Source organism: Saimiri boliviensis, chromosome 3 (assembly GCF_048565385.1).
Source record: "Saimiri boliviensis isolate mSaiBol1 chromosome 3, mSaiBol1.pri, whole genome shotgun sequence".
NCBI classification, from domain to species: Eukaryota; Metazoa; Chordata; class Mammalia; order Primates; family Cebidae; genus Saimiri; species Saimiri boliviensis.
This window is the reverse complement of record NC_133451.1, coordinates 125,977,533-126,001,826: the sequence shown is the minus strand read 5'-3', so window position 1 is coordinate 126,001,826 and position 24,294 is coordinate 125,977,533. Positions and strand designations below refer to the sequence as shown.

General features: G+C 34.0%; 1 protein-coding gene and 1 non-coding gene across 11 annotated transcripts in view; both read right to left on the bottom strand.

The window, feature by feature from the left end:
* MARCHF1 (membrane associated ring-CH-type finger 1) overlaps positions 1-24,294 on the bottom strand; it is a 906,067-nt gene that overhangs the window by 243,762 nt on the left and 638,011 nt on the right. Inside the window, exon 1 of one of the 10 annotated variants that reach the window (XM_074396774.1) lies at positions 10,255-11,902. The exons of the other annotated variants lie outside the window; for them this stretch is intronic. The gene's annotated coding sequence lies outside the window, so the exon portion shown is untranslated. Of the gene's footprint in view, positions 1-10,254; positions 11,903-24,294 lie in introns of those variants that run through there. 10 annotated transcript variants of the gene reach the window in all.
* LOC120367809 (U1 spliceosomal RNA) lies at positions 12,447-12,610 on the bottom strand. The gene has a single exon (XR_005582090.2). It is a non-coding gene; the product is annotated as a U1 spliceosomal RNA (small nuclear RNA).

Here is a 24,294-nt window from a genome sequence, read left to right as displayed (position 1 = left end):
GATAAATAACATTAACAAAATGTAGCTAATATCTATCAGTTATCTGATATATGCCTTGGACCATGTTGTTATATATAATGTTTAATTTTCAAAGGAGTCCCATGAGATACAAATTGTTATTCCCTTTTCACAGATGATAAAATTGAAGCTCAGAGTAAAGTAACTTCAAATATCACAAAGCCTAGGAAAAAGACAGAGGTACAATTGCTAACCATCAGAGATTCAAATTTTAGACAGCAGAATCTATTCTACCTAACTTAAACAGGAACATATTTAACATAAGTCATTACATAGCTCACAGGATCCTTGAAAGGGAAAGCTCCTTGTCTGTAGGCTAAGTTTAGATAGTTTCCAAAACCACACCACAGAATTGGACTCACAAGTTAAATGGAGACTCCCTTAAACCTTGCTAAATTTTGTGCCTTTGGTACCTTACTGTCCTTATCCTAGCCTGGGACTGAGTCATTTGTCCTCAACCTAGCTGCAAGAGAGGCTAGGGAACGCTGATTTTTTCTTTTGTTTTCTTTGTCTTGAAAAGTTAAGAATATTATTGCAGAAAATGCCAAATTATGAAGGAGGCATTTAACAGTTTTCTTGGACAATTTCTTCTCTTAGTAAAGGAACGATTGGCTTTTCCGAAACCTCTCAGCTCTTTATTTATGAATCCTCTCTAATCTTTTTCTACTTGCCTGCAATACTGGTCTCTATCTCATGATATCTTTCTAAGAGTAGGTAGTAGCCGCCAACACACACTAATGTTGTGACTCTTTCCAACTACTTATCCTAGAACTATAGGCTTGGTTCCGGCTTGATGTGGCTTTTAAGACACCACAGATCATAGTTTCATCAAATATTTTACCCTGGAAAAATACAGGCTTACAGCTTTTCAGTTTGCAGTTGTGTGCTTGCTGCCTGCAGCATGCTGCAAGAACAGGACACCAAGGTTAAATATTTAAAGTTTGTGTTAAAACAGCACCCAATTCAGGTTACTAATTTCTGTGCTATAATTGAAGAAAATATGGTTCTAACCAGCAGAAGTTCATTTTTTTTTTTTTTTTTTTTTTTACTCCTTAGGGTAGATAGTTTCAATTGACAGCACATACTTCTTCTAGAGTTTTGGGAACTCAGGCAAAGAGAAGCCATTCTGTTTTCAACATGCAGCTTCAAAATTTGCTCTGTTATTATATCAGTCTAGAAGAAGTCAAAGAAGATATAGAGTCAGTTTCATGGGGGATTCCATGGGCCAGAGCTTTATGTAGTCAACATACTTTTTAGTGAGTCTATAGAGGAATTCTCTAAAAGGATTGATCCTTTCATCTGGGTATCGTTTGGTGTTCTTACTAGGCAGAAGAAATGATTTGACAGATAAGTAGATGAATATTTTTATGCCATTAGGAATCCTATGTTGATTGAATGTTTTTGGAACTCTGGGACAAGTTTCTTATGAAGCACCAGGACAATTTATCCAAGTCAGAGACTAAAAATTCAGCAGTAGATCTGTTTCTACCTACGCCATTGATATATATAATATAATAGTTCACTTACTGTTTGGCTCAATATTTCTGAAAAATAAGAACCGGAAGACAGTGACATTTCATAGGAACTGCTGAAAACAGTAATCATTAAATGCTTGTAAATGCCTAGCAAACAAAATATATAACAAGCAAGCAATCTATGTGCTCTCCTAGCAATTTTTAAATGAAAGATATTTCTATGCAACTTTCCACAGAAAAAATCTGTGATTCCCACAAAAATATATTTTGTTTCATATATTCTTGACCTATATGTCTCCCAAACACTCTCTGAGAAATTCAAATCCCGCATGCAAAGATTTCTATCTGATTTGTAGGCCTCTCAACCTCTTTCTTGTAAAACACTGCCTGTTTTCAATCAATATTCTTTTGTACCAGCAAATGTATCGACTGCAGAATGAAGAAATGTGTTTCTAGCCACGATGTCAAGAGAAATGACAGAGAGTTAATCTTAAATAATGTACACTAAAATAGTTACCTTTAATTTCTTTAAGTATATAGGTCTAGTATTGCTAGAACTCAGAATCACAGATTTTAGAACTTAAAGTATTAAAATTTAAGTACTCAAATTTGAAGTTCTCCATAGTCACAAAGAAAAAAATGACACAAATTGCATTAGTCCCCCAATTATATTAATTTTGCAATATGATATTTTTTCCATTGCTTTTTATGCCAACGTCCACAGTTTACTGATCCGTTTGTATAGCTTGCTTGATTGAAAAGTATGTCATAACCTAAAGAAGCTGGTAGTTAACACCCTGAGACATTTAGCCTTTCCTAATATAGGGGTTGTCGAATATTAATTTCAAATTATGACTGTACTGTTCCTATTTAGCCAGAATCCAAACAAAATCAAGACAATGACCTTTTTTTGTCTTCACTTTCAAGAAAAATTTACTAATGAAACACAGTGTGAGACTATGTAGTAGAACAACATCCAATGGCTGTTAATGGCTATTAATTGAGGAATAAAAGATTCCACTTTTTTACACACTGTTAGAATAATAAATAATAGCTAATATATTTTCATAGTACCTATCAAATGATTAAAAGTAACAGAATTACCCCAAACATAATGAATGACACAGAAAAAAAAGTTACTGTGATATAATAATGGCCACCGAAAAAAATGTTCACATCCAAATTCTTAACATTGCGAGTATGTTACCGTAAGTGGCAAAAGGTCTTTGCACATGTGATTAAATTAAGGATTTGAGGATGATGAAAGTATTCTGAATTATTTTGGTGGGCCCAAATATATACTCAAAAAGAGGACAGTAGGAGGGTTAGGGAAGATATTATGAGAAAGAAGAGGTCAGAAGGAGAGGTTTGCACCTGCTATGATACTGACTCTGAGGATGAAGGAAGAAATCTGCAGGCAGGAAATGTGAGTAGCCTCAAAAGCTGAAAAAGGCCGGGAAACGAGCTCTCTCTTAGAATCTCCAGAAGGAATTCAGTCCTTCTGATGCCTTGATATGAGGACTCCTGACCTCCAGAAATGTAAGATAATAAACTTGTGTTGTTTTAACCCACTAAGTTGTGCTAACTTGTCACAGCACCAAAAGAAAATTAATACATTCACTCTATGACTCTATTACTTTTTCAGTTTTGACATTTTGCAACATATGAATTGAAATTAAATTGTGTAATCAGGTTAACACTTCATTTGGATTTGGCATAAACAGATTTGAGGTGTATAGGCACTGAAGCTTATTTCTGAAAAAGTGTCTCAAACTGGTAAGAGAAAACAAGCATGCATCTTTTTTCTCTCTCTTTCTCCCTCTAAGCAATGTAGAATAATGAATAATGAAGAATAAGCAAATAATATGGAAATTATTAAATTGGCTTGTGAAAAATTGGCAGTAATGACATTCTAGTAAATATATCAAATGAAAGTAGCAAATAAATATTTGGTGTTCATAAAATCATGAGCTGTACCAATAATCCAGGAAAACTAAACATTAAACTTATATATCAAAACAAGTTTAGTCGGATGTCATGCTATCCCTAGCAGTACACAGATTCAATGCAGTTCCTATCAAGATCCCAATAATTTTTCTTTCAGAAATAGAAAAATAATCCTAAAATTTAGATGGAATCTCAAAGGACACTAAATAGCTAAAACAATCTGAAAAGAAAGAACAACATTGGTTCCCTCACACCTCCTGATTTCAAAATATACTACAAAGCACCAGGAATCCTTACAATGTGGTGCTGGCATAAATACAGATATATAGACCACTGGAACAGAAGAGAAAGTTTGTAAGTAAACCCTTGGGAATATGGCGGAATGATTTTTCACAAGGATGCCAATACTACATACAGGAAAGTCTCTAGAGCAAATGGTGACGGGAAAATTGGATATTCATTTACAAAAGAATTAAGTTGGACACTTACTTTATACTACATACAAAAATTAACACATTGGTTAATAGATATAAATCAAATATCTAAAACTATAAAACTAGAATTAAAAAAAAAGAGAGAGAAAACCTTTAGACATTGTTTTTGGCAATGATTTCTTGAATGTAACATTGAAGCAAAGACAACAAACGCAAAAATAGACAAATGAGACCATCGAACTTAAATATTTCTGAGCATCAAAACAGGCAATCAACAGCATTAAAAAGCAATATATGAAAGGGAATAAATATTTGGAAAGTACATGACATATAAGGGGTTACTAAACAAAATATATAAAGAACTTCTAAACTCAACAATAAAAAAGTAAACAGCCTGATTAAAAAATTGGCAGAGGACCTGACTAGACATCTCTTCAAGGAAGACATTCCAATAGCCAACACGCACTTGAAAAGATCTTTGACACCACCAATTCTTAGGAAAATGCAAATTAAAACCACGGCGACTGCCAGGCATCACAGCTCATGCCTGTAATCCCAGCACTTTGGGAGGCCGAGGCAAATGGACCACGAGATCAGGAGATCGAGACCATCCTGGCCAACATGGTGAAACCCCATCTCTACTAAAATACAAAAATTAGCTGGGTGTGTAGGGTGTGCCAGCTACTCAGGGGGCTGAGGCAAGAAAATCACTTGAACCCAAGAGGCAAAGGTTGCAGTGAGCCAAGATTGAGCCACTGCACTCCAGCCTGGTGACAAGGTGAGACTCCATCAAAAACAAAACAAAACAAAACAAAACAACACACCACAGTGACATATTACCTCATACCCATTAGGATGGCTACTATTTTAACAAAGAAAAGAAAATAACAAGTCTCAGAATGTGGAGAAACTGAAACCCTTGTATACTTTTATTAGGAATGTAAAATGGTGCAATCACTATGGAAAATAGTATGAGAGTTCCTTAGAGATATTAAAACAGACAATTACCATATGAACCAGCAATCCCACTTGCAGTTATACATCCAAAATCATTCAAAGTATGATCTTAAAGAAATATCTGCGCACCTTGTTCACTGAAGCATTATTCACATTGCCAAGAAGTATAAGGGACCCAAATGTCTACTGACAGATGAATGGATAAAGAAAACGTGGCATCTACATGCAATGGGATATTATACAACCTTCAAAAAGAAAAACCTGTCACATGTGACAACATGGATGATCCTCAAGGACAATTATGCTGATAAAAATAAGCCAATCACAAAAGGACAGATATTCTATACTTTGAAGTATCTAAAGTAGTGAAAATTATAACAAACAGAAAAGTAGAAAGTGATTGTCAACGATTAGGGGAGGGGGGAAATTAGAATTTAATGGGGATAGATTTTCAGATCTGCATGAGATCTGCTACACAACAAAGTGGATATACTTATATAACTGAACTGTACATTCAAAACGATTAGGTGACAAATTTAATGTTATATATTTTGTACCACAATGAAAATAACAACTCCATTTCAGTTTGAATTAATTTGAGGTTTATAGAAGTTACAAAGATAATACAGATAATTCTCACTCTAATGGTAGCATTTTACCTACAAATAATAAAAATTAATAAATTAACATTGGTATTATATGAATTAAACTACAGGCTTTGTTCAGATTTCAGTAGTTTTTCCACTAACGTCTTTTTCCGTTCAGGATCCAGTCAGGAAGACAACATTGTATTTCTTCATCAAGTTTCCTTCGTCTCCTCTGATCTAGATAATTTTTAGTATTTCCCTGGTTTTCATGAGCTGGATACTTTTAAAGAGTTCTAGCCAGGTATTTTATAGACTATCAATTTGAGTCTGTCTTATTTTTGTGTGTGTGATTAGACTGGGGTTATGAATTTTGTAAAGAACCACACAGAGGTGAAGGGCCTTTCTCACTGCATCACATCAAGAGGCACATGCTATCAATAAGCTTATTACTGTTGCTGTTAACCTTGGTCACTTGGTAAGGTGGCATCTGTCAGCTTTTTGCTTAGAGTAATTTTCCTTTTCCATACTCTGTTAGAAATGAGTCGCTAAATCCACCCTATAATCCAGGTGTAGGGATGTAAGTGTCACCTATAGCAGAGAGCAGTCTCAAAGAATTTGTAAAAATGTGCTAGAAGCATCACATGATTAATTAATATTTTAGAGAAAATACTTTGAGGCAATGTAAATATTTTGTTTCTCCTTAAAGTTTTTTCCACTAATTTTAGTATTCATTGCAAATCTTGCCTGCCACAATTATTACTGGGATGTTCTAATGGTGATATTTTTTTAAAAAATCTCTCTTTCTTCTACATTTTTTGTTTAAAAATTTTCTCCAAGAAATATTTCGTCTTTTTCATTTACATATTTATTTAAATATTTATTAGTCTACAGATTTGTGGATATTTATTTCCTTGTGTTATAAACCAAAATGATCATTTATTTTATTGCTCGTCAACCTCATATTTTAAAACATGCAAATACTGCAGGACAGAAATACATTTAAAATCATTTTTATAAAATATGTAAAATAATTGAAAAGTTTTACAAACACATGGACATGCAGAAGGGAACAACACACACTGAGGCCTTTAGGAGTGTGGAAGGTGGAGGAAGGGGAGCAACAGGAAAAAGAACTAATGGGTACTAGGCTTAATATCTTGTGATGAAATAATCTGTATAACAAACATCAATGACACACATTTACCTATGTTACCAACCTGCACCAGTACCCCTGAACTTAAAAGTTTTTTAAGAAAAAAAATAAAACTTTATTTCAAATTTAATGTATATTTGAGTCATCTGAGGAGCTAGAAAAAAGCTGATTCTTGGCTCACTCTATTATGATCTAGAAAATTTGTGGTGGGGCATAAATTTGGCATTTTAACAAATAAATGATTTTGACAATGCACATGAAAAAGTTTGAGATGTATTGCTTGAAGTAAACATCAGTATCACTCACCATTGTTTTAGTATGTGGGAAAATATAGTACTTGGACTTCTTTTTTTTTGTTATTTGTGAATAAATTGACTTGTAGAAACCTGATTGGAGAACCTTAAGGAAAAAGTTGGAAAATGCTCATGTATTAAGTAGAAGTTTCAGAATGCCATAGTTCAATATTATATACACTATTCATCATTAATGATGCAAGTAAAAGTATACATATTGTCTAACAAATTTGAAAATGACATAACATTAAAGTGTTCTAACAGTATCAGTTCAGTAAGTACAACTAAACAAAAAAGAAGGCTCACAATAAGTTGCTGAGATGAGGATAATTTTTATATTTTCAAATATTTCACTGATTATTATCCATTTTACAGATTTCTTTCTAGCACTTGGTAGGTATAATTAAGGGATGGTTGCAAGGGGCAGTCATATGAGAGAGAAATGTATACTAATTATTTGTTCACTGTGTTTAATGAGAACATATTAAAAGAAGCATGTCGCTTAATAGTGCTTTATTTTCCTACTGCTACAATCTTTCCGAAAAAGTCACATGAGCCTTTTTTGTTCTCATATATGAAATCAAATGTCCTTAGCCCAGAAAAGACAAATGGTAGTGGCTCTTGTACATTACTCAGTTATGTGGACAGAAGCTAACTACTTGACAGAAGAAAAATGCTGAAATGACAAAAATCTATAACTCCCTTCTGATGTAGTCATTAATAGGGCAGATTTTCATAAGGTCTCAGAAGGCAGAATATTTCATGTGTCTATGCAAATTCCAATTAGGTGCTAATAATGTCTCTTAAGCTATGCAAAGGCCTGAAATAAAAGCTAACTGCATTTCACAGTAAAATCAGATTCATCCTATCCTAGAAACTAATAGTTGAAAGAAGAGTTCTTAGAAAATAGGTCCAGAAAAATAATGCGTCTTGATCTTGTACCTGCAGTATGAGCATAATTCTTTCACACTTTAATAGCCCAGATGAACTTAAAATAAACCAAAAATACTGGGGCCTGGGGTTGAAGGTGGAGTAGTGTCTTAGTCATAAGTGCACTGAGACGTATGGGAATAAAAACATGGAGCTACATTCCCAGCAGTGGCATGAGGGATAAAAACAGAATTCCTGTAGCTTCATGGTGACCTGAAGCTACAGTAGTTGAAGGAGTCGTTAGCATGCAAAAAAATGTAATTAAGGGGCAAGTATTTATGTCAGGAAGAGCTTCTCATTAAATGCCTCCCAGCAATAAATGCACTTACCATGTTTTCAGTTGTCTTTGACATATTTTTGAAAAAGAAAAAAAAAAAAAGAGTGATAAAATTACTTATTGACTTCACTTTCTTTTAGTATGGGAGGCTACTCCAACAGTGAGTTTAGAGTAAGAATGTAAAAACCATAGCACTTTAAGAGTTCCAAGGGCACAGTAAAGAAAATTATATGGTAAGAGCACATTTACTCATTACCAGAACTAAGGCATATAAGAATGTGTTTTCTTCTAGCTGAAAGTGTGCCACAACTGATTTAGAAACATATAATAGGTATGTGAATATACAGCCATCCTTGGAGTTTTACAAACTACTGCTACATTTATTCTATTACATATGAGTTTTCATCATAATATGACCATATAAAAGCCACACACATATAGTATTACTAAAATCTAAAAGAATGTGACTGTGAAATTACTTTCAGGGCTATAGTTTCATTTAAAGGTAATTATGTATGAGACTCATAACATTTTAGTAGTTTTGTGCTCTGGATATTATACATATTCATATCAACCTTTCAAAATAATTTACTAATCAAAAATGAAATGTTTTTATTCAAGAACAGGGCATCATATCAATTCAAAATCAAGGGTGGATACTATAGAACTGCAGAATGAGAGTTGAGGCACTGGCTTTTGAAGAAACTACCCGCCCTTTGTTTTATGCTTTTTTTTTTTTTTTTTTTTTTTTTTTTTTTTTTTTTTGAGACAAAGTTTTACTCTTGTAGTTCAGGCTGGAGTGTAATGGTGTGATCTTAGCTCACTGCAACCTCTGCCTCCTGGGTTCAAGTGCTTCTCCTGCCTCAGCCTCCCTAGTAGCTGGTACTACAGGTGCCCGTCACCTTGCCCAGTTAATTTTTGTATTTTTAGTAGAGACAGGGTTTTGCTGTGAAGACCAGGCTGGTCTTGAACTCTGGACATCAAGTGATCTGCCCGCCTTGGCCTCCCAAAGTGTTGGAACTACTGGCGTGAGCCACTCCGATCGGCTCGCCCTTTGTTTACAAAATCAAATATATTCACCTGGGCATTTCTTCCTCCTTCCCTTGAGCTTACATAACTTTTCCAGCTTAACATTACACCTGCAATTTGATTCCTTCCCCTGATTTCTTCTAATTACCTATGAACAAATTAGGCTTCATGTCCAACAAAGAGTCTTCATTGTACCCTGCTCACTTCACTCTCTCATCATTTCTAAACTTTGGGTAAGTATTCCATGTATTTTGCTCACATAGCCCACTAGTCCATAATAGCTTCCTAGCCACCTTTTGCCCTTATTACATTACTAGAATTGTCTTTCCTTCAAGTGCCAAGATCCCTCAAACTGCTCAAACAATAACTGTTTCTGAGACCTTTTCTTGCTGGATTCAAGAGGGTAAAAGAAATAGATCTGGTGCTTAAGCCATAATGTCACCATTTTAGTAATATAGGATACTTTCTTTCACTTGATGCTTCATAAGTGTATCAATGAATATAATTTTTACTTTTTGATTGCTGCAATTGCCACCAAGGCCTTTAGATTAACAACATATTGTTATGACATGACAATTTAAATGTCTCATAAAGTCTATCACAAAGGAATTTCTCTTTACATTTGTTTCAGAGTCTTTTGAGAGAAAATCACAATAGTGAAATATAAAGGAAATAAGAGCTACTTTTTAAAAAACAGAATATTTAGGATTGAAGAATTGGTCATCTTAATTTTGTTTCAATGGATTATAAATGTAATTCATGTTTGCTCTGTTGCTTTTTCTGAGTAACATATCCCACATAGAATCTATGCAGATATCTCCTTATATTCAACAAATATTTGCTTATCTTCATAATCCAATATTTGCAATTCATATTTAATATTCTATATCTGTAAATTTGAATTATATATATATAATTCTTTTATAGTGCCATAACTAAATCTCCATCATATGTACAGCTAAATCCTAACTACTTAATTGGTATCATCTTCTGAAGCACATGGTATGCAATTAAAACATTTGAATAACTATTTTAACTGAAGAGTAAAACGTAATCAGTCAATCCTGATTTAGATGTAATTTTCTATATATGGAAATTAGAATTAAACATTAAGAACCACAGCACTTAAAAACTACATATTGCAATGTACTTACTGGTATTGCACAAGGTGGTCGTCAGATTTAACGGAAAGTTAGACTAGGAACCCAGAGAGGAAATAAAACCTGTTGGAGGAAGTGTGAAGCAGTGAAAAAGCACCGGCCTGGGAACTAGGGGCACCAAGCTCTGAACAGACCCTGTCTCTATTGCTTTGTAACCTTTTGACCTTAAGCACAGAAAAGTGCGGAAATTCCTCTGTCTCCTCTCTAAAGTGAATCCTCCTTTCCAGAGTCCTTGGAGGACTGAATGCAGTGGTGGATATAAACAACTTAACTCAGTGTCTGACATATAGCAGATGTTAAATAACTTTCAGTTTCTCTCTTTATATATACCCAACCAATTATTTTTCAAGTTAAAATGGAATAAAAAAATGTTATTCCTAAATGAAAAGTAGAAATAAACAGGCAAAAATGTCATCTCACTCTAGAGATGCAAGTTGCCATGGTAATGCAAATATCATCCTACTATTCTCTCTAGTTAGGTAGTAACAGGAATATATTTTACCTACTGAAAACAGCATTTAGAAAAGTTTCAGCATTGCTAGCATTGGTGGATTTTTATAAAATCACTTGTTGGGAACTGGATCCAGCCCAAGGCCTATAATTCTCTTCTGCTGGAAAGAAAAGATAGGGCCTTAAAAGAAGGATTTATCAAAATTGTGAGAGATTTTCCTTACTCTCCCTTGAAACACTAATCAGGATATTTCCTGGCTTCAAAAATAAATTTCATTTTCATGATAGATTGAAAGAAGAGGGTAAAAAGTGTTTGGTCCATACTGCTAAGTTCAATATTATATTTTCTTTCTAAGTAATTTTTGAAATAAATGTGTCACTTATGCAAACTGTTGAGAACTGTCTCTATGAGGGAACTGCTAAAGGACAACCATCTGTACTACATTTTAATCACCAATAAACTGAGTAGCAGATGTGGAACAAAGAACTGTGATTCAGACTGACATCAGTGTATGAGAAGTGTATTTCCTCCTCCTGTTTTGAGGATTACTGAAAATGTATATGTTCCCTACATACTCTATATTTTCCTGTCAATATAATCCCTCTTAGCTGAATTCTCGTTTTATTTTCTAAAATATTGCTATTTTATGAAAGAATTACTTGAACAAGTATGTCATTTTCAGCTGTGCCTTTTCATAATAAAAATATGATGGTTTTGCAAAGTTCCTAACATTAAATAATACATTTGTATTAGCAAATAAAAAAGCATAACACAAACATTAAATAATAGGACAGTAAGTCTGTAAAAACTTACAAACAAATGCACAAGCACACATATATGAGCATAGATAAGATCAGAAAGTGTTTACAAGCATTCACAGTGGCTGAAATTGATGGTGAGGGTCACAGGGAACTTTCTTTATTTCTGCCTATTTCCTGCATTTTCCAAATTTTCTGCATTAAACATGTATTACATCTTACGTTAAAATGTGTTTTATTGTTAAACAGTGAATAACTATTAGTACACATTCTATACACATAATTATAAAAACATTCTAGTTTCTACCTGCTGATTCTGCAGAGATGTGAGCATCAGACTTATATGAGGTTTTTAAAAAATTTCGTTGTGAAATAGAACACACAAACATAAAATGTATATAAATATATTTTTGGATTAAAAATAATAAACATTTTAAAATCCCCCACCAAAATCGAGAAACAGAACAAATCAGTACTTGGAATAGTACCTCCTCATCTTGTTCTATTTCCAATCTGTATCTATTTTCCTTCTATATAAATTTTAGATTCAGTTTAACATTTTTTTTGGTGGGGAGAGACTGAGAGTGGTTAGGAAGCACTGAAAACCACCACAGTCTCGGAGGAGCGTAGTTTGGAGAAGGTGGGAGGTGTTGGCAGGACACCTTGGCTCTTTGGAGTGGACTGGGAGGTAGGGAAACACACAAACTCCATTTCCCCTTGCAGGCAGGACTGTAAGGCCGGGGATAGTGCATTGCACAAAGAGTAACAAAGAGTTATTTAGAGGTTGGCTGCATGCGTTGACAATTTTTATCTCCAGAAAGATGAGCAGGAGAGTACCAGGGAAAGCATGGTAACAGGTTACTTTCTGTTTCTCAACCTTTTGACTGTAAGAATATTTATCATGCCCTCCATGCTACAAACTTGCAGAAACTGAGGGTAGCCCTTTGTGTACAGGCTAATTTTGACATTACAAATATCAGGGGAAAGTGTGAACACAGTTCCCTACTACCACAAATTATACAGTTGAGTTTCCCACATTTGGGGCAATCTCAGGACTCAGCACACCCAGAGGTCAAAGGATAAACCTAGCCATGGGAAAATCACCTTTGTGATCATGGTATCTCCCCTGCCAGGTAAGAATAGATGCAGTTTAACATTTTTAAGGAAAATCGCTGTTGATCGGAATTGAATTGTACCTATAAATCAAATTCATAAAAAGTCAATTGGTGAAACTGACTTATCCTACCCGATCACATTTAGTCTTCTTTCAGTGTCTGTCAGCACAAATTTGTAACATGCTGCATAGATGCTGCATATCACTGGTTGGATTAATTCCCAGACATCTTAAAGATATTTTCTAAATAATTTTTACTTGTATGGAAATGCAATTTTGTTATAGTGTTTATATTTTTGTAAATTAATTTTTTCTCTTGAACTGTTATTTCCTGGCAGAAATGTGTTAAACATTTTCCATTATGATGGGGATTTATAAATAACTTCATGTAATAATGTCTAATTTTGAAAGTTATTTAATGTACCATTGACCTTTGAACAATGTGACAGTTGAGGCACTGACCCCCCCACCATGCAGTTAAAAATTTATGTATAATTTTTGACTCCCCCAAAATTTAACAATAGCCTACTGTTGACTGGAAGCCTTACAAGTAATACAAACAGTTAACACATATTATTCACATTATATGTTTTATATATGGTATCTTATAATAAAGTAAGCTAGAGAAAATCAAATGCTATTAAGAAAATCCCAAGAAAGAGGAAATACATTTACTATTCACTAAATGGAAGTGGCTCATCATAAATGTCTTTATCCTTTATCCTCATCTTCACATTGAGCAGGCGGAGGAAGAGGAGCGGGAAGAGGGGCTGGTTTTGCTGTATCAAGACGGGGCAGAAGCAGAAGAAAATCTGCATTTAAGTGAACCCAGGAAGTTCCAACTTGTGTTGTTCAAGGGTCAGTTGTATATGAATATGTAAATATGTAATTATCATATACTTCTAGAAAACTAAAACTTTTTTTTGAGACAGAGCCTTGCTCTGTCACTTAGGCTGGAGTGCAGTGACACCATCACGGCTAACTGCAACCTCTGTCTCGCAGGTTCAAGTAATTCTCCTACCTCAGCCTCCGGAGAAGTTGGGATTGCAGGCATGCGCCACCACGCCTGGCTAATACTTGGTGGAGAATTGAAACTTTTATCAGTATGTAGTCAGGCTTTCTCTCTAGCAATTAATTTTGGCATAATGTCTAATTCTTGTGTTATTATTATAGATATATCAGTTTGATTTTTTTTTTTCCAGGTGCAGAGGAAAAATAGAGGAGTAGTTTTTTCTTTACATACTTAAAAAAGCACAACACTGTATTTATTTTTTCATTCAATCTGGCATTTTTTCTTTTCAATTGGTGAATATAATGAATTCATATCAATGATAATATTTTGGACTTCTTCCCATCATTTTTCTGTTCATAATTCTAGAAAATTGAAACTTTTTTTTTTTTTTTTTTTGAGATGGAGCCTCAGTCTGTCACCCAGGCTGGAGTGCAGTGGCTCTCATTCTAATGTTTTCTTTTCACTACTTTGGTAATTATATTCATTAGGCTTATTTATAGTAATTATATAACTTTTAACTTGCATGCTTAATAATATATGCAGTATATCAATCCTGAATATTATATATAAGATTATCTCATCCTGAATTATATATAAGAGTGCTTTAGATCTGACTGCATCTTTCAATTCATAGGCTAGCTTTGTTTAATATGTGAGATCTACATATTCTTGACACCCAAAATAAGTATTGGTATCATTATTTTAATTTTTATTAATTTCTTATATCTCAAACTTTCTACTTAGAATTAATTTTCAACAATCAGAAACATACCTTAAATTTTTTTTTATCAGAATGGTCTGTAGGTAATAAACTCTGGTAAATTTTGCGTCTTTTTTTCCTCTTTCTTTTTATTTCACTTTATTCTTGAGTTGCATTTCACATTTGCTGAGTTATATGGGTTTTTTTTTCTCCTAATATTTTGAATATATATTTATATTGCTCTCAGGCTTTTGTTCTTGCTATCAAGAAGTTGGTAGTCCTTTCTAAGTGATCTGTCTTTTCTCTGTGAATACTTTTAAAGATTTTTCTGTCTTTGGTATTACATACTCTCAGTGTAATATGGGGTTTGTGTGTGTGTGGGTGTCTGTGTGTGTGTGTGTATGTGTGTGTATGTATGTGATTATTCCATGTGAGATTTTTCGGGCGTCTTGATATGGACTTGGTATTTCAACAGTTCTTGAAGTTGTCAAACATTATCTCTTCAAGTATTGCTAGATTTCCTTTCTCTTTATTATTTCCTACTAGAACTCAAGACAGATTGGTATATGTTAGACATGTTCATGTGATTCTTAGTTTTAATTAACAACCTTTTATCATTTACATTTTTTTCTCTGTACTGCAATTTGGATATTTGGTTTGATACTCCAGTTCACTAACTTTTTGAGCTGCATTTAATCCATTCTTTGTCTATTTTTAAATTTCACTTATTTTTATTTATAGTGTTTAATTTTATTCTTTCCAAGTATGTTGGTCTTTTAGAAAATCCATTCTTATTTATTCATAATTTATACTCTCTATTTTTATAATATGTTATTGTTATTCAGTATTCTATGCCTAATAATTTCAACATCTTAAGTATTTTTGAGTCTAAGTCTACTGTTTCTTTTCTCTTGTTTTCTGCTCACACTCATATTAGAGCTTGTGTATTTGTGTTTGTGTGTCTGTAATTTTCAACTCTAAGCTCATATTTCTTAGACCTTCAATTCAGAAGTCTTTAAAGGCCATTGTTAAAGGTACAGTCTTCAACACAGGCTATGTATTTGCACTTAGGGGGTGCTACAGATGGAATTGTGTCTTCCTGACATTCATGTGTCAAAACCCTAATCCCCAGTGTGACTATATTTGGAGATAAGGCTTTAGGGAAATAATTGAAGTTAAATGAGACCATAAGTATGGAAACCTAATCCAATAAGATCAGTGGCCTTATAAAAAGAGAAGGAAAGAGAAATGTCTCTCTCTCTTCTCTCCAGTATACAGAGGAAGAGCCATTTTGAGGATAAAGCAAGAAGACAACTGTCTAAAAGCCAGGAAGAGAACCTTTATCAGAAAACAACTGTGCCAGAATGCTGATTTTAGATTGTGTAGTCTTTAGAAAAGAAACAAAAAATATTTTTAAGCTACCCAACTGATGGTATTTTGTTATGGAAGTCTTAGCAGACTAAGACAAAGAGCATTATCAACATAATGTCACTTTAAATTTGATTCTCATTTTGAAGCGTTTTTGCAGACCCAGGTTATATTTACAAGTTTTCAGGGCAAATTTATTCTCTCTCCGTTCAGTGCCAAATTCTAATCAAGCAAATTCATTCCCAAGTCATACTGACACTCAAGGTAGAGCATTCCGGGAAAGAGAAGTAATTGCTGAGTAGCCTCTCCCATCATGAACGGACAGAGAAAACGAAAGAAATGAAAAATAGAAATGAAAGTAAGAAAATACAGTACAGTGGATGGACTATTTAGTGAAACAAAGAAAGAGAGTGATAGAAAGAAAAGAGAGAGAGTTCTAAATGGAGAACACAGCAAGGGAATGGAAAAAAGCCTATAAAAAGTAGTACAAAGAGTCGGCACATCCCTAAGAGCAGAAGTAATGGGTATATATTGAGCTATGGGAAGAAAAGGGAGAAAAGTTGCTTATGTACAAGTTCTAGTGCATGCCCGGCACTGTCTATGCATATTTACAACGTTAGCTCATTTAGTCTTCTCAGTGGTGGTGTCAGGTAGGTATTCTGGCTTTCAAAATACTTGATGTTTTCTGAATCTAAAGCTGCACTGTTAAAAATGATAATGAGTAGCCACACATGGCTATTTAAATTTAAATGAATAAAAATCAAGTAAAATAAAATTTAGTTGCTTATTTGTACTAGCTACATTTCAAGTGTTCAATAGCTGCATGTGGCTAGCAGCTCCCTATTTGCATAGAGCATACTGAGAGCATTTTCATGATCACAGAGACTCTACATTCATCTAAAGTGGTTCTTCAAAGAAATTCTTAATAAATAAATTTCTTATAATTCTGGCAAGGCATTGTATCTAGATGTTCCTCAATTTTCAAGTTTTATGCATAGAAGAATGTACATATTATAGCAAGCTTGCAAAAAGTGTTTAGCATACCATTTAAAAAGTTAATATAATGTCTAACCATTATTTCTTTAATGATGAATAATTCAATAAATAAATGTGATATATCCAGTAATACCATTTCTCAGTCGAATAGTCCAGACTGCTTTCCACAATAAGTGAATGAATTTACATACATACCCAAAAGAAAACAAATCATTCAACCAAAAAGACTCATGCACTCCTATGTTCATCACAGCACTATTTACTATAGCAAAGACATGGAATCAACCTAGCTGCCCATAAGTGGTGAACTAGATAAAGCAAATGTGGTACATATACACCATGGAATAGTATGCAACCATAAAAAGAATGAAATAATGTTCTTTGCAGTAATATGTATGCAGCTGGAAGTCATGATGCTAAGTGAATTAATGCAGGAACAGAAAACCAAATACTGCATTTTCTCGTGTATAAGTAGAAGCTAAACAATGTGTACTCATAGACATAATAGATGACAACAATAGAAACTGGGAACTACTAGGGTTGGGAAAAAGGGGTTTAAAAGTAGCTCTTGGTTATTATGCTTAATATCAGGGTGATGGGATTAGCTGTACACCAAATTTCAGCATCACACAGTATACTCAAACCCATACATGTACTCCTAGAATCTAAAATAACAATCAGAAAAGGAAATGTAATAGTTTTAACCTGAATTTTGTATTGTTTTTATTCTAAACATTTAATTATATACTATTAATTATAATCAGTATTTTCCCTCATTTAAGGGGCACACTTGTTATCCTTTTTGCTTGGCTACTCCATGGTATTAAAATACCTAATGCATAATGCCAAACAGTATTTTCTTTTTACTATAATATATTAAATCAAAGTTAATAGCTTTTTTTTTATTGCATTTTAGGTTTTGAGGTACATGTGAAGAACATGCAAGATTGTTGCATAGGTACACACATGACAGTGTGGTTTTCTGCCTTCCGTCCCCTCGCCTGTATCTGTCATTTCTCCCCATGCTATCTCTTCCCACCTCCCCACCCCACCGTCCCTCCCCCACCTCCCCCCAACGGACCCCATAGCTTTTAAGGGTTACTTAAAGTAGCTCCTTCCCATCTCCTCTCTGCATATTTAAACACAGAGAATTCTGATGGCAATAAACCGATACATAATCATAATTGTACAGGATACTCGATGATGAAATATATTTGACTTCCTTTTCACTATACTTAAGCAATAATCAAAAAAGTATTATTTGGTACAGAGGTTTTAGAAAATTATTATGTCACACTTTACTTTTCAAACCGATTGTTCAAAAAGAAAATCTTCAGACTATACAGAACATCAAGAATCATTACAAGAAGAAATTGCAAACCCTTTAAAGGGAAAAACCATTGTAAAATTCCATCAGGGGAAAAATACTGGGCAAGATGTTGCTAGCGTCTCTAGACTCCAGGGGATGAGGCCAACCCTCACATCAGCAAATAAATAGATAATAACTGAGAAGTTCAAGGTGTCTCTAAAATCAATTATTTTCCTCTTAAATCCTGTCGACTCTTAAATCCCATAGACTACCATGAACTGAAATACTCATGGGGAAGAACACCAAGTACTAAATCTCTTCAAGTCTATAACTGGCATTCACAGAAAATTGTCTCTAACTTTAATGTTCTTTCTTTTGGCAATTCTTAAAGAATTTGTGACACCATCATCATGGCACTTAGGGACTGGAGGAAGAAGAAAGACTGAGCTTTGTTGATTGACGACACCATTCCTCTACCCATACAAACTCAAAACTGTGTATTTTAGCTATTCTTTTTAACAATAACTTATAAAGGATGAATCCTAAAAGTTCTGTTTTTAGTCATAGAAAATCCATAAATTTATGATCAAAGGAGAATCTCAAATATACTTTTATAAATCATCCAAAAGCCAATATAAGAACAGACTGTAATATTTTATGTACCAGTTCTTATAAAAATATTATCCCTAGACATCTACCTACAAGTTTTCTGAAATTCTTTAAGTAAACACTGATTTTGGTTCTATTTAGAAGACTCTATGTCTAAATACTCTGAATTGTGCTATGGAAATATTTTGAATTCCATACAGTGATTTGTTTTTACTCTATTTTTATTAAGGTGTATCATTACATCAATAATGTGTTCTGATCTTAAGTATAAAGCAAAATGAAATTTTACATTCCTATATATCATCTGTGCACCCAGATTAAAACGTGCAACATTTTCCCCACCCTAATATGACTCTATTTCCCCTTCCCAGTCAATTCTTCTTCCTAAGAAGTAACTACTAGTGAGACTTCCATCGTCTTCCATTAATTTTGCTTGTTTTAAAATTTCATACAAATAGAATAGCAAAAACATACTTTTTGTATTTGGCTTGTTTCATGCAACCTTAAGTTTTGTGTTTCATCCACGTTATCACATGTATAATTTCTTTGTAACATTTCTAGTAAGTATTGAGTATATTGTTTATTAGTTGGGGTGTTTATTTTTTTCACCCAAGAGAGAAATTTTTACTTTTAAAATTTCAGTTGTTAGATGGAAGGAGCACTAAATGTTGCTTGCACCTCTGATTCAGGAAATCACAGACTTACAGATTTGACAATCCTATTTCAGGCAATAAAACATTTTTATTTTTTAATAAAAAATTCAGGTTGAAGCATCAATGTTAGTTGTTTGCAGAGTTTTGACAGACTTCTCATTCAATTCAACATATTACCTTCAAGTTTCTCTGAACTTTTCCCCTGAATCTCTCCCTAGGAAAGTTAAGAATGCCGTCATTCTTAGTGGTGACATTCGTAGTAGGAGAAATGCACCCTCAACATACCAGAGTCTATACGGTATCAAAGCTATGACACATTGTTGCTCTATCTGTGTTTTTTTTCCCCTACTAAACCAAAAAGTTGGGCCTATATTTTTTTCGCTTTAAATTGCTAATGTGAATATCTCTACTAGGTACGAAGTAGACACTCATAAATATTAAAGTGATATGGTAATAAAAGTCAAGCTCATTTCAAAAGACTATAATTTACTTCTTTTATAATTTTAATTCATTAATACATTGAATTGCTGTATTTTTAGATTACTATGGCTATTTGTGTATTTTACAAAACCAAACATTTCCTTTTGAATCCTCAAACAGCTTTTGTTCTAACTTTAGCGTATTTTACAGAAGAATTTTTAAGAGGTTTTCTGTATCAGAGAGCAAAGTCACTTTGAACATACATTAGACATGTTCAATTCTTGGGAGGAAATCCCTGACTAAAATTTCACTTGACTGGCCCAGGGCTTGTACTCTATAACTTTGCACATATTGCTACCAGGGTCTTGTTGTATTAATAAAAGAAAGAAACATAACACAATGCTGTTTTTTTTTCTGTGGTGAGAATGCTAAGCATAGATCGGTCAAAGGTGTCTAGGTGCTTTATTTTAATCACGGTCAATGTTATGTTACAGAGAGTCATTATCCTGATCATTCTAATAGTGATTTAGAACTTTTCTTTCATGTAGCAGAAATGACTTCTGATGGCACACTCAAGTGATAAAGGACATAATCATTCACTGACTCACCCTTATCAAACCTCATCTTAAAGTGTTTCCTCTGACTCCCTATACATTTAAATCTGTTGAATTCTTGCTAAAATACACTGGTTGTAATTTCTGGAAGGAGTAGTTGACATGGTTATATACATCACTGGGAAGTTATTTGTGATTATTTTAAAATAATATGGTCTCAATGTAAAACATATTATTATTTTGAGGCAGAGTTTCACTCTTTTTGCCCAGGCTGGAGTGTAGTGGCCTGATCTCGGCTCACTGCAGCTTTCACCTCCCAGGTTCAAGTGATGCTCCTGCCTCAGCCTCTTGAGTAGCTGGGATTACAGGTACATGCCACCATGCCCGGCTAATTTTGTATTTTTAGTAAAGACAGGGTTTTGCCATATTGGCAAGGCTGGTCTTGAACTCCTGACATCAGATGATCTGCCCACCTTGGCCTCCCAAAGTGCTGGGATTGCAGGCATGAGCCACTGCCTAGCTGTAAAACATATTATTAAAGAGTAGACTCATTCACTATCCTAAATCCATGGATATCTTTAAACTTCATGTTTTAATTAAACGCTTTAGCTTTGCAAGTATATATTTTCTTTCATGCAATACTATGTACATAGTTCAAGCATGGTGCCCTCTTGAGATTATGATATTTATAGAAAAGGTAGTAGGGATTTTTACCTAGAGCTGAAATCAATTATTATTTTTTTTTCCTCACTGTAATGGTCTTTTGCATCTTTCTATTTCAATTCCATGTGGACTTGGACAGAAAAAAAAAATAACAAAATACAGTGTTTGATCCCAATAGTAAGTCAGGAGTATATCTTGGCAAAATATTTTTACATAGGTATATTCTTAAAGTAACACAAGTATGACCATCTCAGAAGAATTGCTTGAAATCACCTGTAAACCAAGCACTGAATTTCTGACTTCTGCAGCTGAAACAACAGCTGCTTCAAAGAGTTTGCTTCTTAAGACACGTGACATGGCAGGCATGTTTTTATTTATTTATTTTTCCCAGTATACCCTTTCTTTTCTAAACAATGCAATGTTTAAGTTTCACTCTTGACTGAGAAAAAATCATTCTTGAGAAGCAGCTCTTGAGTCAAAAAGATCACAGTGAAATGATCTGTCTAAAGAACTATCATTACAGATTTACCACAAGACGACTCATAGATGATCTTCACTTGCTAATGAAACCCTATTTCCACAAGTCTCTCACATTTTCACAATAAGCAGCCACCATCCAGAGACATGGTTCATTTTAGAACCCAAATCAGAAACTTTTAAAAAGCAAGAACATCAGATACCTCCATTTCTGAGCCATATCCAATTTCCTACAGCACTGCTTCCTAAGCATAGTTCTCAAACCCAGCATTAGTATCACCTGGGAACTTCACAGAAATGCAAATTCCCAGGCTCCATTCCAGATGTCCTCAAAGACTCTTGGGCTGGGGACAAGTGATACTTTTTAACAAACTCACCGAGGGAATCTGACACATATGAAAGTTTGTAAAGTAGAAGAATATGAAAGTATGTGGAAGAAGAGTCAGTGGTCTATAACTAAACCCGATATTAAGCAGAATCACCAGACTAAATCAATGAATTTAAGTTTCCTGTTTGTCACCTCTGTGAGAGCAATAAAGGACCAAATACAAGAAGTTTTATCTCTGAGAGACCTAAAGCTGTAATAAAGTGGCATTCCCTGCAAAGCTGAATCAATCATCCATAGTGTAGAGGGCCAAAATTTGTGCTAATGCCTACTAGTGGGTACATTAAAATCATAAAAATGTAGAAATGACTTCACTTGCACCTCACCATTTTTCAAGGCATTCCCTTTTAGACATCTCTCTATCCACATGTACAACTCCCATTGTTCTTAGTCTCCTGTGATTCATATTTCTCACTTAAAAAATAGAACCCTTTAGAAAATTTCAATGATTACAATCTTGAAATGAGACTATAATAAAGTTATGCACTTCTAAGATGCTTTTAAATAGCTTACATTTTTCACCTTTGGATAATGGCTCAGACATATTAGCTACCTGCATAATCCATGAAGGCAAGACAGAATTCTGTACATATGATACCTCTATATATGTACCCACATGTTTTAAGATCCAACAAATTTATAGTCAATACAAGATTTAAAAATGGGTTTTAAAATACATGAATGCAAAAAAACTTTAAACTCAAAACCGAAGTGGTAGCAAAACAAAATTTGCCATGACACTTTTGAGCCCCAAGCATTAAATTTAGCTTTTCCTACTGCACAGAAGTGGCAGCATGAAAAATAACAAGTGCTAAATGTTAAATTTCAATTTGACTTTCCTAAATGGAAGTAAACACGTGAGAACATCAGGCTCCAAAGAGATCCATTAGGCTCCAGATTGTCCTTATGTTGTAGAAGACACAGATTTGAAGTCATGTTATCACATTGCCACTTTAAAAATGCAGACGTTGATATGTTCCATGCCACCACATGAGTCACTGTGATGTGATAAAATAATAATGATCAGTGGTGTGGATTTAAATGGTTACAATATCTACATGAACGGTAGCCTCGGCTGCAGAATCCCCTCTCCCTTTGTTCTTGCTCTTCTCTTACCTTGCCAAAATGCTCTACCTCAATTTTTTTTTTGGTGAGGACTCAAGGATTCTTCTTTTGTCAACACATTAGGCATTTTGATTCTCCGGAGATGCTAATTCTAATTTCAATTCTATCCACTATCTCAGGAAAGATGTCCTCTACACTTGGATCTTCCTGTTCTTTGGAGGATGCTTAGACTTTCTTTTGGTCCATGTACTAAGCTTATAAAGGAGGAGTTATGCTCTTACTAGGTGCAGGCCTGAAGAATGAAGGTGCGGGTTTAATTTAGAAGTTTCACAATAAGAACTCAATTGTTGAGAAATAAACATGCTGTTTTCTCCCAAGCAGCATTATAAGCAGTGCAATCAATGTGCTAATCACCATCTGTCTGATGTCCCTCTTTTATTTCTCAGTTGGTTCTACATTCTGGGTAAGAGGGGCTAATGGGAGGAATGGGAACAGGACTAGGAGCCCTCATAAATCTCAAACAAGGAAACAAAGTCAAACTGAACATTGAAGGAAAGGCTCATCTCAAAGACTGTCATCTCAGAGCCAATCCCTTTCTTTCCACTCCACTTCTTTTCTTTTCTTGTTAATTGCAGGAATCTTACCCTTCTGGGAATTCATACTCTTTCTACAAGTATGTAAACTGCTATTTTGGAAGCAACTTACTATTAAATACGAGAGGCTTTTACAATCTTCATCATGTTTATTGTCTTATAATTTTATTTGAAGAAATTTAGTTTAAGAAAATAATTCAGAATTACCAGAAGAATTCATATGCCCAAATGTGTCTGTAGAAGTGACAAATTAGAGGTAATTCAAATATATTTAAAAAGGGCATTGTTAAATAAAATTTGGCACATTCATTTAATAAATATGTTTTGCTGTTAAAATAGTGCTAATGAAAATTTATGATGAACTTATAAAAATGCTTGTTTCAATGTAAAGAAGGAAAGTATAGTATGTCACATACACAATTATTTTCGCTAAATAAAAATACACATATATCAAAGAGTGGAGTGAAATATACTCCCAAATATAGTGGTACATAATTAACTCTGGGTATTAAAATCATAGTTTTTTTTTGCTTGTTTGTTTTTTCTTTTGTCTCTTATACTTTTTTCTATTTTCTCCAAGAAGTGTTAATCACTTTAATTATAAAATTGTTATATGTAAAGGTTTAACAATTTGCTAATAGTATTTTTTACTTTGCTAACAGTATTTTTTTAAACTTCCTTTTGAATTACGGAATTAACTCTTGTGATTGGTCACAGCTATCTGGGTAATGATCGTACAAATCAGGTTCTTACTTCGTGTTCTCTTGCCTCACTCCTACACACATTTCATGCATTGCTACCTTTCTATTGTGCTATTTTGTGACACAATATTTTGAGAGAAAACAATTACTTACATGCAGATACTAAGTGACATTAGTTTATCTCCAACTAGGAAATGTAATTGCAA